Below are 14,020 nucleotides of genomic sequence, written 5' to 3' on the forward strand. Positions count from 1 at the left end.
CCTTACGCCAATAAGAACTCAGCTGATGTGGTAGGTTCCCAGATATTGATTGCCTGTTCATCTGGGGATCAGCATGATTGTAGGGTCTGCGAAGCGGCTCAGTTGAGTTCGTTCTGATTGGCCCACTGGCCCCTGGTTGGCTTACTTGGTGTGGATTTGCGGCGCTCAGTCCATCCATTCTTTTTACTGACACTATATCTCCCTCAGTTTTCCCTGTTTCATTATAACCTGTGTTGACCAAATCTGCAATTTTGTCTTTCAATAGCAGCCATTCTGACATACCTTGATCTTCTAATTCTGTCACCTCCTTTCTCTCAAGATGCTTTATCATGTGAGTCACCAGTGATATGCGACTTTTCCTTGTAACATCTGATATGTCAAGGAAGTCACAGATTTCCAGTAATGTGTCTTAGCTCAGACAAGTCAAGCAGCAGGTCTTGCTGTGCCATAGTTGACTTTGAAGTGAGTGGTCTTTACTTTCCCTGATGCTCTCTGCTTGGCTCAGGTGATATACTCAACCCGTTTCATTCACTTGTCCTTGAACAGAAGATCCTTGCTGAGCTGTCTGCCTGAGTTGTAGTATGGGGGGATTTAGCTGGCTTGGACCTCTTTAACCAGGTTATGGACACTGATGCGTGTCCACACTGATGGACACACATCTAAGCAGCAATCCCAGCGGTGCCTCCAAAATGTTACGCCCCTAAAGTGGGGAGAAATTGTTAGTCACGAGTAACAAGCGATGTTTCCTCACTGGTGTCTTTACTTGATTGATTGTGCATAAACTTACACATACAACATACATGTAACAGTTCACAAAATAAATGAGTTAAACCATAACATTGTTTCTGTAACTATTACCAAATGGGGGCTAACCGCTTTTTTTTTTGTAAGGCCACACGCCTTCAGCCTACCTAAAGCGGGGAGAAATTGTTAGTCACGAGTAACAAGGGATGTTTCCTCACTGGTGTCTTTACTCGATTGAGGAAAGCAGCGCGATGTTCCCAGATATGTGGGAGGAGACTCGACCAATCGATTTCAGGTCAATAGATTAAAGCGATTGCCTGGATGATCTACTTATTATTTGGTCTCACTCGTCACACTTTCATATGCATATGCTGGAGTAGCTTTGGAGTACTGCAGGTTTCTGTGCTTGGTCAAATACTGCTCATATAGCCTACGAATACAAGTCTCCTCTAGGTAATATCATTAGGAAGCATTGCTATGCAGATGACACTCAGCTGTATCTATTTTTGGAACCAAATGATCAATTTACTGTAATATTGGAGAAAAATAAACCAGCAGCAAAAACCAGCTCGGGAGATCAGAATATACACCTCAAAAGGTGTAATGCAAAGATAACAAAATCCTCAACTTGCTTATGCCCCTTTCTCTGGGCAGGTTGGAATGTCTCTCTCATCCAATCAAATTGCATAATCTCACTCAGAAGTCATGATACTGTATATGTTTTTTTAGTACTATCTGTACTGCTGGAGTCCTGCTATCTGACAAGCAGACAAATGTCAAGAGACAGGCAGACTCTCTTCGGCCTTGTGGTCAGGGAGCCAGATAGGAGCCAGTTACAGGGAGTGCCAGGCAGAAACACCCATAAAGTAGTCCAAGAGAAATGTCAAATATATAAAACTGATGTACAGCAAGACATACTGTACTGTAAGAGATTAATGGCCTACATAGGAACATTCAATTTAATAACAAGGCACAAACTGTATGATAACAATATAGGATAAGAAAGGAACAATTTTTCCATTACAGAATCAGGTATGAACAGCAATATAAGTGTTACAGCCAGATTTGGGGTATTCATAACAAATTGAAATATGACCTGGTTAAACATATTTCACCAGTAACAAGGTGTACAGTATTATATAAAATGTAAAATACAAAGAGGCTGGTCCCCAGAACTGGCGAATCTTTCAAAGCAGTCTCTACTTATTAGAGAGTAAATGTTGCAGCTGCAGTCACCAAGTAGTAATGTCTGTGTTATAATAATAAACTCATTAGATCTTGTTGTGTCATGATCCGTGTCTTTGTTTCTAGTTGTTCCCTGTTTTCACGTCATGTCCTGCTTGTTTTATTTTGGTTCCAGTTTCCGTTTCCTGTTTTATTTTGGTAGTCTCCCAGTCTCTGTTTTGTGTTCTAGTTTTACTTCCGGTTTCTTGTCTTGTCACAGCTGTCCCTGCTCATTACCCACACCTGCACTCTGTTAGTCATCAAGTCACTGTGTATTTAACCACCACCTGTGTCCTTAGTTCCCTGCCAGATTGTCGTATTCGAGTTCCCTGAGTGTTCGTGTTTGATGAGTTGAGTTCCCTGAGTGTTCGTGTTTCCCGTGTCCTGTTCCTGCCTGTTTCATGCATCCTGCCCGACCTTGGATTACCTACTTACCGTGAGTTTTTGCCTGTTCCCTGTCTGTACTTTCGCCGAGCCTTTTCTGTGTATGACCTGGACCGTCTGACCGTGCCTTTGAGAATAAACCCTTTTGTTGATTATAATATCGCCTCCGTGCTGTGCATGTGGGTTCGCCGTCTGCCTGCTTCGAGTCCCTGACATGTTGATGCCCACAAATGGAATGATGTCCATTCCTAAAAAAATCTGTTACTCTGTTTGAGAATGCTAATTAGAGGATGATACATTTACTGCTGTATTTTTCTTTAAGTTCATTTATTTCATTTTCATGGTTTTTCTTCAACTTCTCCATTTCTTCTTTTCGATGTTGTTCTTTGTACCTTGAGAGATTTTGGTACAGTTCATTTTCTCTGACATGTTCTTCTTTGATCTCTTGCACTTGTTTCTCATGTTTTAGAATCAGTTTCTTTCTTTCCTCCATGTGTTTTTCTACCAGTGCTGCAAAGTCTTTGGTGTATTTCTGTCTGAACTCATTGAATTCTTTAGCCTGTTTTCTGGCCTTCTTTTCATATTTCCTCTTCATGTCCTCCATTTGTTTCATGTACTCTTCATCTAACTCTTTTCTTTCTTTATCCTCTTGTTCTCGTTTTAATTGATCTTGTTCTTTTCTCTCATTTTCATAATCTTCTTGTTCTTGTTCATATTCTTTTTCCAGCTTTTTCAGTTTTTCCTTCTCTTCTTGACGCCTCTGTTCATTTTCTCTGTGTCGATTCTCCCACCACTCTTTTCTTTCTTTTTCCCAGACCTGTTGTTGCTTCATCATCTCCTCTCTGTTCTGTTTCAGTTCTTCCTCCGTATTTCCCTTTTTTTTCTGATTCAGATTTGATTTTTTCCTCCATATCTTTAAGTTTTTGCTTTAAATCCTGTCTTTGTTTTTCATCCTCTCTCTTTTGTTCTCTCTCCTCTTCATCTCTCACCTCCTTTTCTTTCTTTCTCTCCTTGCATTCTCTCTTAATTTTATTTTCGATTTCTTCAAGTTGTTTTTCTTTCTCTTTCCGGTCATGTTCAACTTTCTTTCTCTCTTCCTCCATTCTTTTATTCATTGTTTCCATTTCTGCCTCATGTTGTCATGATTCATGTTACATGTCACATCCTGTTTTATTTTGTTACTTCCTGTCACGCTCCGGTTCTCATTATCCACACCTGTTGCTAATTAGTAATCAGCACCTGTATTTAACCTCCACCTCTCACCTACACCAGTCGCCAGATTGTTAGTCCATGCACTCTTTCCAGCATTCTATAGTAGCCATTCGTGTTTTGACCGTGACCGCCTCGACCATTGATTCTTGCCTGAACCCTGTTGATCCTGCTACCTGTGAAAGACCTGTGCCTGATAATCTGACCGTGAGTTTTTGCCTGATCCTTGTCTGTACTGTTGCCAAGTCTGCTCGTGTACCGAACCCTGTCTGGACCTTGACTCTGAGATTGCCTGCTCCCTTGTGTATTGCCTACTGGAACGAACTGTGTATGACCTGGACCGCCTGACTCTGTATCACCGAATAAACCTGCACTTAATCACATCTGTGTTTCTGCGCCGTGCATGTGGGTCCGACACCTGCCCGAGCCTGACAGAACAATCTGGCCAGAAATGGACTCCGCCGGTGCAGAGAACCTCCGAGCACAGCTCATGGCTCAGGAGCAACGAGCAGCAGAGCAGGAGGAGAAGACCAACGCCGCTCTCCAGAGATTGGCCGAGTGTGTTCTGCGACAGGAGACGGCGATGGCAGGATTAACTGAGGCGATGAATCGCCTGACTCAGAGCTCGACGGGAGAGACGAGACCGACTCCGAGCGCCACGGCCGCGGCTGCGCCTCTGGCCGCAGCGGTTCCCTTGGCCGTCGCTCCAGACGCCAGGCTGGGCGCCCCGATACGTTTCTCTGGTGAGTCAGGGGACTGTCGAGCATTTCTCACGCAGTGTGAGATTCATTTTGAACTACATTCACCCGCGTTCCCATCGGAGCGCGCTCGAGTGGCATACGCTATTTCACACCTGACGGGAGACGCGGAAGCGTGGGCGACAGCGGAGTGGCAAAACGGCTCTCCTTGTGTATGCACCTTCGCCGCTTTCGCCACCGCATTAAAACAGATCTTCCAGGAAGTCACCCCGGGACGCGAAGCGGCTCAGCGGCTGGTGAACATTCGGCAGGGCGGTAGATCGACGGCGAAGTACGCGATCGAGTTCCGCACGCTAGCCGCAGAAGCAGGCTGGGACGCCACCGCACTGGGTGATGTATTTATCCGCGGACTCTCTCGGCGGGTTAAGGACTGCTTGGCGGCGAGGGATTTGCCCAGCAGTTTGGACGCTCTGATCGCCCTGGCGATACAAATTGACCGCAGGCTGGGGAGCAACGAACGGGAGCATCACCGAGAGGAAAGGCTGCGGGAGGACCGTCGACTTCGCACCACGAGCCCCAGGAGGGGGCAACGTGAGCCTGGCGGCCAGTCCGTTCCTCGGAACCCGGAAGTGGGACAGCCGCCAGAGGAGCCGATGCAGATCGGTCGCGCACGGCTGACAGAAGAGGAGAAGCGGCGTCGACGCTCTCATGGACTGTGCTTGTATTGCGGTCAGGCCGGACATCTTGCCCTGCGCTGTCCGCTAAAAGACATGGCTCATCGCTAGCGCGGAGGGTAGCGGTGAGCCGAACAATTTTAGGTAGCGCCTCCGCTCGTTCATTACCGACTGTAACACTAGTCTCCAGTACCCGATCCGTCCAGCAGGCGGTCCTCATTGACTCCGGAGCTGATGCCAGCCTGATGGACGCCGGCCTCGTGGAGCGACTAGGCATCGCGGCAATTCCCTTGGCTTCCCCCGTGGAGACGGCCGCGCTGGACGGACGACGGCTCTGGAGAGTTACCCATCGAACCGAGCCGGTAATAATGACCTTTTCTGACACCCACACCGAGAGAATCACGTTCCTAGTCGTGGAGTCATGCTACCACCCGGTGGTACTGGGCCACACGTGGTTGAGGCTGCACAACCCCACACTGGATTGGCGCAAGGGGGAGGTGAGCAGATGGGACTCAGACTGTATGAACACTTGCTTCCAGCCGCAGTTTCCCAACAGGCACCTGCAGGGGCAACGGTGACAGCCGGTGAGGAGATCGTGCAGGCCGATCTGACGGGAGTCCCTGATTGCTACCACGACCTTCGCGCAGTGTTTAGCAAGGCCCGTGCGACCTCTCTTCCACCCCACCGGAAACATGACTGCGCGATCAACCTGCGCCCAGGGACCACGCCACCCAAGGGGAGGTTGTATCAGCTTTCTCCCAAGGAGACCCGGGCTATGAAGGAATATCTGGACTCCGCGCTGGCCTCAGGTATCATTCGCCCCTCATCCTCTCCTGCGGGCGCAGGGTTCTTCTTTGTGGGGAAGAAGGACGGTTCCCTGCGGCCCTGCATTGATTACCGGGGTCTCAATGACATCACTGTAAGAGACTCCTACCCTCTTCCCTTATTATCCTCCGCGTTCGAGTTGCTAGCAGGAGCTACTCACTTTACCAAGTTGGACCTCCGTAACGCCTACCACCTGGTTCGGATCCGAGAGGGGGATGAATGGAAGACGGCCTTCAATACCCCGAATGGGCACTACGAGTACCTCGTCATGCCCTTTGGTCTGACCAACGCGCCAGCGGTCTTCCAGGCGTTCGTAAACGAGGTACTCGGTTCCATGATAAATGACTTTGTTTTTGTATACCTTGATGATATCCTGGTCTTTTCCCGCTCCGAGGAGGAGCACATTGCTCATGTCCGCCAGGTCCTCAGGAAATTACTTGAACACCGATTATATGTTAAGGCAGAGAAATGTGAGTTCCATGCAGACCAGGTCTCGTTTTTAGGATTCATTGTCAGCAGGGACAAGATCGAAATGGACCCAGCCAAGACCCAGGCAGTTCAGGAATGGCCGGTCCCACAGAGCAGGAGGGAGGTGCAGCGCTTCTTAGGATTTGCCAACTTTTATAGAAAGTTCATCAGGAGGTTCAGCAGTATTGCCGCCCCACTGCACGCGCTAACCTCATGTAAGACTGCTTTTCAGTGGACAGGCGAGGCAGAGGAGGCGTTTCAGCGTCTGAAACGCAGTTTCATCACGGCACCCGTGTTACGGATGCCCGACCCACAGCGGCAGTTCGTGGTGGAGGTCGACGCGTCCAACTCCGGAGTCGGGGCCGTGCTGTCCCAGAGGGATCCCACGGACGGTAGGATCCACCCATGTGCCTTCATGTCCCGCAAGCTATCCCCCGCGGAGCGGAATTACGACATTGGGGACCGAGAACTGCTCGCGGTAAAGGTATCCCTAGAGGAATGGAGACACTGGCTGGAGGGGGCAGACCAGCCCTTCCTAGTATACACAGATCATAAGAACCTTGAATACCTGAGAACGGCGAAGCGGCTGAATTCACGCCAGGCCCGATGGGCACTGTTCTTCAGCCGTTTCAATTTTCATCTGTCGTATCGTCCTGGATCAAAGAATGTGAAACCTGACGTTCTGTCTCGTCTGTATGACGCGCAGCAGGATCCAGCAGAACCAGAGTCCATCCTACCACCCGGATGCCTGGTGGGGGCAGTCACCTGGTCGGTGGAGCGTCGGGTACGGGAGGCCAACCGTGACCGTCCAGCCCCACGCGGCGTTCCGCCCAACCGGTTGTTCGTGCCACCCGACCTCAGGGGAGAGGTCATCCAGTGGGCTCACGCCTCATTAGTAAGTGGACACCCCGGGGTGGCTGGCACTCTGTTTAGGCTGGGGGAGAGGTTCTGGTGGCCGACGGCGAAGAGGGACGTCCAGGAATACGTCGCCGCATGTCCCACGTGCGCCATGGGCAAGGCGTCGCATCAGCGACCGGCCGGTCTGCTGCGTCCCCTGCCGGTACCGCACCGCCCCTGGTCACACCTAGCCCTGGATTTCGTCACCGGTTTACCACCCTCCCAGGGGAAGACAGTCGTCATGACGGTGGTAGATCGCTTCTCCAGGTTGGCCCACTTTATTTCCCTACCCAAGTTGCCGTCAGCCAAGGCTACGGCCCAAGCCATGCTCGAGCATGTTTTTAAGCTCCATGGCTTCCCTTCAGACATTGTGTCGGACCGAGGGCCCCAGTTCGTCTCGCGATTCTGGCGAGAGTTCTGTTCTCTCCTAGGGGCTGAAGTTAGCTTATCGTCAGGGTACCACCCCGAGTCCAATGGACAGGCCGAACGGGCCAATCAGCAGTTGGAGGTAGGATTGCGGCTCCTCGCCTCCAGAAACCCGGGGTCATGGGCCAGCAAACTCGTGTGGGTGGAGTTCGCCCACAACACGTTGCCCTGCGCCTCCACCGGACTGACCCCGTTTCAGTGCGCCTATGGGTTCCAGCCGCCATTATTTCCGGCCTTGGAGGAAGAGGTCCACGTCCCGTCGGCGCACGCCCTGGTCCAGCGTTGCCGTCGCACATGGTTGCAGGCACGGCGCACCATGTTGCGGGCACGGGACCAGTACAAGCGGGCGGCCGACCGTAAGCGGACACCGGGTCCAGAATACAAGGTGGGCGATCAGGTCTGGTTATCCACCAGGGACCTCAGGTTGCAGGCCCAGACCCGTAAGTTGACTCCGAAATTCATTGGTCCATATACTATATCACGAATCATTAATCCTGTCTCTGTGAGGCTCTCATTGCCCAGGACAATGAAGATCCACCCCACGTTCCACATCAGCCGCCTCAAGCCCTACAGATCGTGCCCCATGGTTCCTCCTCATCAACCGCCTCCTCCTCCTCGGATCGTGGACGGAGGGCCTGTCTACACGGTTCGGGACCTCCGCGACTGCAGACGTCGGGGGCGGGGCTTCCAGTATCTGGTCGACTGGGAGGGCTACGGGCCGGACGAACGCTCTTGGGTGCCGGCCCGGGACATACTGGACAAGTCCCTCATTAGGGACTTTCACGCAGCACATCCTGAGGCCCCGTCCCCGGACGGGATGGGGCAACACAGCCACGGCTCTGCAGACAAGGAGGATTCCGGCGCTGGACCCTCCTCCTGATGTCCTCCCTCCACCCACCCTGCTTCGTCACCCGGGCGAGGGGGGGAGATTCGAGCCCTCCTCCTGTTTCCTCCCTCCACCCGCCCTGGGCGGAGGGGGGAGGGGCTCGTTGGCGCCGTGGAAGACGCCATAGGAGGGGGGGTACTGTCATGATTCATGTTACATGTCACATCCTGTTTTATTTTGTTACTTCCTGTCACGCTCCGGTTCTCATTATCCACACCTGTTGCTAATTAGTAATCAGCACCTGTATTTAACCTCCACCTCTCACCTACACCAGTCGCCAGATTGTTAGTCCATGTACTCTTTCCAGCATTCTATAGTAGCCATTCGTGTTTTGACCGTGACCGCCTCGACCATTGATTCTTGCCTGAACCCTGTTGATCCTGCTACCTGTGAAAGACCTGTGCCTGATAATCTGACCGTGAGTTTTTGCCTGATCCTTGTCTGTACTGTTGCCAAGTCTGCTCGTGTACCGAACCCTGTCTGGACCTTGACTCTGAGATTGCCTGCTCCCTTGTGTATTGCCTACTGGAACGAACTGTGTATGACCTGGACCGCCTGACTCTGTATCACCGAATAAACCTGCACTTAATCACATCTGTGTTTCTGCGCCGTGCATGTGGGTCCGACACCTGCCCGAGCCTGACACATGTTTTGTTTTCAGTTCTTCCTCCTTCCTCTTCATCTCCTCTTCCTTCTCCTTCAGGATCTTTTCCACTTCCTTCTTTATTGCTGCCTCAGCTTCTTGGAACATTTCGCTGCTGTAGCAGCTTCCTCCATTTTCTTTCACCATTTTGTTGGCCTTTGTCAATAACTCTCTGACTTGAGAGCGATTTGTTTTGTTCCTATTATTGAAGACCTGGTACCTTCCTCCACAGTCATTTATCTTTTTTATCTTTTTTTTACAAAATCATCAAACTTTTCTATATAACTCTCAATTGTCTGGTCTTTGAGAGCATCTCCTTTGCTGAAGATAATGATAATAAAATGTTGTGCATTTTTTCCAAAATATTTCTTGATCAGCTCCACAGACTCTTTTTCTTCTTTTGTGAAGCGACCGATCTGCAGAACCAGTAAGATCACATGAGGTCCAGGAGACAACAAGCTGATGCATTTCACCAGCTCCTCTTGAATCTCGTCATTAGAAAGACTTGTATCAAACAAACCAGGAGTGTCAACCACAACAACAGGTCGTCCATCATTCTCTCCTGAGACTTTCTGACAAAACTTCGTCAAGGACCTTGGACTGGCTTTTGATTTAAACACTTCTTTTCCTAAAATCGTGCTTCCAGTTGCACTCTTTCCGTTGCCAGTTCGTCCAAACAGAACCATCCTGAGAGGCTCTGTGCTCTGGTTTTCATTACCTTTAATCTCACTGCTTTGCTTGTTAACATTTGTGACCTTCTCCATCAGAGCTCTGGTGAATAGGTCCTTAGTAAAGGAGCTTGATCTGTCATCTCTCATTTCTTCCAAAGCTTTTATCAGACCAGGGATCTGCTGCTTGTCCCTGATGTTGAGAACAACAGATCTTCCTCCACACAACTCACAGAGATCCTGGATTTCCCTGTTTTCATTTATAAACTCAGCAACAGCTGGATTTCCAGGATCTGACTCCACAGTGAACAGAATCATGGTGAAGTCATTGACTCGAGAGGTAAACGTGTTCTGGATGGTCTGTAACTCTGCCTTGTCTTCATCAGTGAGTGGAGCCACAGGTAGGACCAGGATGAAAGCATGGACCCCCTCAGGGTCACAGAGGGAGACGCACCTGAATGATTCTTCCATCACTGTCTCCTCTGGTTCTGCAGACAAGGCCGGCAGCTCCACCAGGGAAACCCAACGTCCACACACCTCTCCTTGGTGTTTAACACACTGTGATGAGCTGGAGACTGCATGAAGCCCTGTCTGACCTACAATGGCCTCAGCTGCTGATGTCTTCCCTGCTCCTTTCCTCCCAAACACAACCAGGTTTAGAGGTTTGGACCAGCTGAACACTGTTGAAGGATCATCCTCTTTCATTAGTGTTAGACATCCTCCTCTGTTGTCTCTCACCATATTTGCCATTTTCTGCATTAACTCTTCATCAGTTTCTATCCAGTCCTTTTTGTAATGACTGATACTGTGTTGCCTTTGTTTACAGTCTTTAATCAGTTTTTTCACTCTCTCATTTTCGCCCTCCTGTGTGAAAACAACCATTGAATATTTAAAAGCGTTTCCACCAAACAAACTCAGGATGAACTTCAGTGTTTTTCTGTTCTCCTCTGTGAAATCAGAAGGGTTCACCAACAGCAGCAGAACATTTGGTCCAGGAGAACAAAACCTCACACAAACCTCCAGGTCTCGTCTTACTGCTTCCACAGACTGACTGATCAGGTCTCCAGTTTTCACTACTGTTAGTCGTTGTCCTTTCCATTCTCCATAGGTTACCATATGTCCTTGTGAATCGGTTTGGCTCCTTATGACTGTGTCAAGTCTTTTCTGTTTTTCCTCGCTTTTTCCAATCAGTACAATATTGAATGCAGATACTGTAACACATCAGAGAGACAAAATAAAGTGACAAAAACTAATCATGACTGTAGTTATTAAACATTATGTACATATGTACAACAATGTGGTAACATAAGCAGACAATCTGGCAAAGGAGAAAGGCGAGTACTGGAGACTATATAGCAGAATAATTGATTGTCACTATACCGGACTCTACAGTTATCACTTTTTTCATTTCCTGTTTTCTTTTATGTTTACTTCCCGTTTTCTGTCCCACCATGTTTAGTGGTTGCTTTACCTCCGGTCACATGATTCACCAGCTGCCGCAAATCAGTAATTTATCATTGTATTTAACCTCCAGTATTTACTTTGCCAGATTGTTGCGTGACTTTCCAACACTTTCCAGCATCTCGTTCTATGTCCTTGTATTGTGTTCTGGCCTGTTCTTGACCGCCTGTCTGATCCCTGTCCGTACTGTTGCTGTACCTGCCTACTGCCGACCCTGCCTGCTACTGTACTTACCGGACACTGCCTGCTCCTTGTCTGTACCGTCACCAGCGAGATTTTCTGTGTATAAACCTTTGCCTGTTTACTGGATCTTGCCTAAAGCCATTAAAACAAATGTCTACTGATTCCTTTGTCTAGAGCTGTGCATGTGATCTCATTGTGAATCAGTGCTTCATTGATTGTCATCATAGCCTGTTCTTTGTTGGCTTTGTAGTTATGTCAAATTTACCTTTTATGCAAAGAATTGGACTCAGAGGAAGACATTTTTTGATTCATTGAATCCATGACCTTCATTCTTCAAACTGGGCAGAAAACTGAAATATTGTAAATATTACCAAAAATACATGTGAACTAAAATACAGTCAAACCTATTAGAGGATAAAACACAGCCACTATTTATATCAGTCTCATGCTGGTAAAGAACAACACAGGTGATGGCGACTCTCCCAGGCTTCAATATTTCCAGAGACGCCAAGCGGCTAATTGAGGGAAGCTTGTCCGACGCGTTCCTTACAAATAATGATGGACTCGGGTTGAATATATTTGTATTCCGTTTATTCTTTTAACGTTGTAGAGGAGTGTCAAACAGGTGCTATGGTGAGTGGCTGGTCTTACTGGTTTCTACAGTAATGGTAAGGAACAGATGGTTTCTCTTTGGTCACGAAAGCTAAAACAATGAAATTCATACTGATTGAATGACATCAGTGTTAACCGTTTTGCATTGTCAATCGAATGGGAACAGGTTTCCACATTTGCTACATGTGTCTGATGCACTGCTGGAATAGTGATGATGAAAATAAGTGGAACCTTATGCAAAAAAGGTCAAAGCGACTAAAAAAACTGTAGCACAAGCCTTACTTTGAGTTGCTCTGGCCATGATGTTCCTATGCCGGTATAGCACAAGCTGTCACTTTAATTGACAAACAGGCTCAGGATGCAAACTGAAAATGACTTCCTGAAAAAACACATGCAGTGGACACATAAATAAAGTAATAAAAATAAAGTAATGGACAAACCATGTGGCTGTACAGACTCTTGTAATATACAGTATATTTATCAGAAGAAATGCGATCTGTCACACTTTCACACTGTAGTCAAAGTACAGTAGAATAGATGCGCTAAATTCTTCCTCATCAGGCGTCGACAAGGTCGTGATGTCGCTGCACTAATGAAGCAGGATGCACAGAAAACTTAGCTTTGTTGGCAGGTGATTCTGTAAGTGACCCGACGGTGGCGAGCTGACTGACCTGTCATTCCTTTAGCAAACGCCATGAGTCGTAACATAATCGACAGTTACACATGAATAATGAATTGCACTTCATGCACGGACCCGCCCAGTGGCATAGTAGCATAAACCATGAACAAAATCCCAGGTTCAACACCTTTATAAGATTGTGTTTGTTTGTTCTTTCAAAATATAAGAGGGGACCTATTGTTTAGAATAAATAATAATTTAGAATAAAAAAAATAACTCATCATGTTTTCACTGATACAGAGTACAGTAGTTTAACTTTACAATACACGACTAATTTATTTTTAATTAAGAAAAACATATGAATAATTTAGAAAATAATAGCGGTCTTAGTCTCATTGTAATATAATGTATGAGGATACATCTACTGTATGGCGGTCAGCCATCTCTACTACTTTCAAGTTAATTTCTTGTTCATAAAATATGTAAATAAAATTATGTCAAAAATATATCCAGTTGCGCTTTGTATCTTAACAGGGTTGATATACGTCACTAAACAGTAAAGCGACACAATAAAAGCTGCAGCTCTGGGTCTGCGGTCGTTACGCTGTTGTTAGGAAATTGTTCTAGATAGTAATGATGCCAGACTTATCTGTAACTTAAACAAGAACACAGAACAGACTCCAAAACGCTTAAGATTGAAACTGAGAACTTTCCATAATTTCCTTTACAGACATTTTCAGGAGAGCGTTTGTAGGTTGGACGTCATTCCGGGTTTAAACCAGATTGATCAACTAAATCAACAAGATCCCCGTAGTACCTGGTGGTCCAGTGAGCGATCGGTACTGTTGCTCCGTCCAAACCAACGAGTCACGGCACTAGTTATTTGATGTGTTTTGTTCGCTAAATTTCACTGGTACGTCTTACATCCTGTCAAATAAGTGAAAGTGAAAGGAACCTAAAAATGCGTAAGAAGTCGATACACACCCTGTGGTAAAGAACTGGAGAAACTACTAAACGGGAATTAACCACACCCAGTATCCTATAGCTACTATCACCTGCTGCAAGTCCCGGTGGTGACTGAGGAGACTCCTCTCTCTCTCTCTCTCTCTCTTACCAGTTCCTGTCAGGGAACGATTGAGGACGTGCTGTCATGAGCCATAATAATACAACTTTCTGAAATTGAATATTTTTTACAGAAATATACTTACAGTAAATCTGTTTATTTTAGCATGGATAAAGTACAACGGCAGTTTGTTTTGATTTGTAAATCTGGATGTTAAAACTGGCATAGAATTTGTGAAGCACATCACCAGAGATTTGAAAGTGACTTAGATCTCAGAACAATTTGTAGAAACTTTGCTGATAAGCCACATACAGTACAGTATGTTTATGTAGCTGT

General features: G+C 47.4%; 1 pseudogene; it reads right to left on the bottom strand.

The window, feature by feature from the left end:
- Positions 1 to 2,169: 2,169 nt before the first annotated feature.
- Positions 2,170 to 13,558, bottom strand: LOC121202491 (GTPase IMAP family member 8-like; annotated as a pseudogene).
- Positions 13,559 to 14,020: the final 462 nt, after the last annotated feature.

This window comes from Betta splendens, chromosome 9 (assembly GCF_900634795.4).
Source record: "Betta splendens chromosome 9, fBetSpl5.4, whole genome shotgun sequence".
NCBI classification, from domain to species: Eukaryota; Metazoa; Chordata; class Actinopteri; order Anabantiformes; family Osphronemidae; genus Betta; species Betta splendens.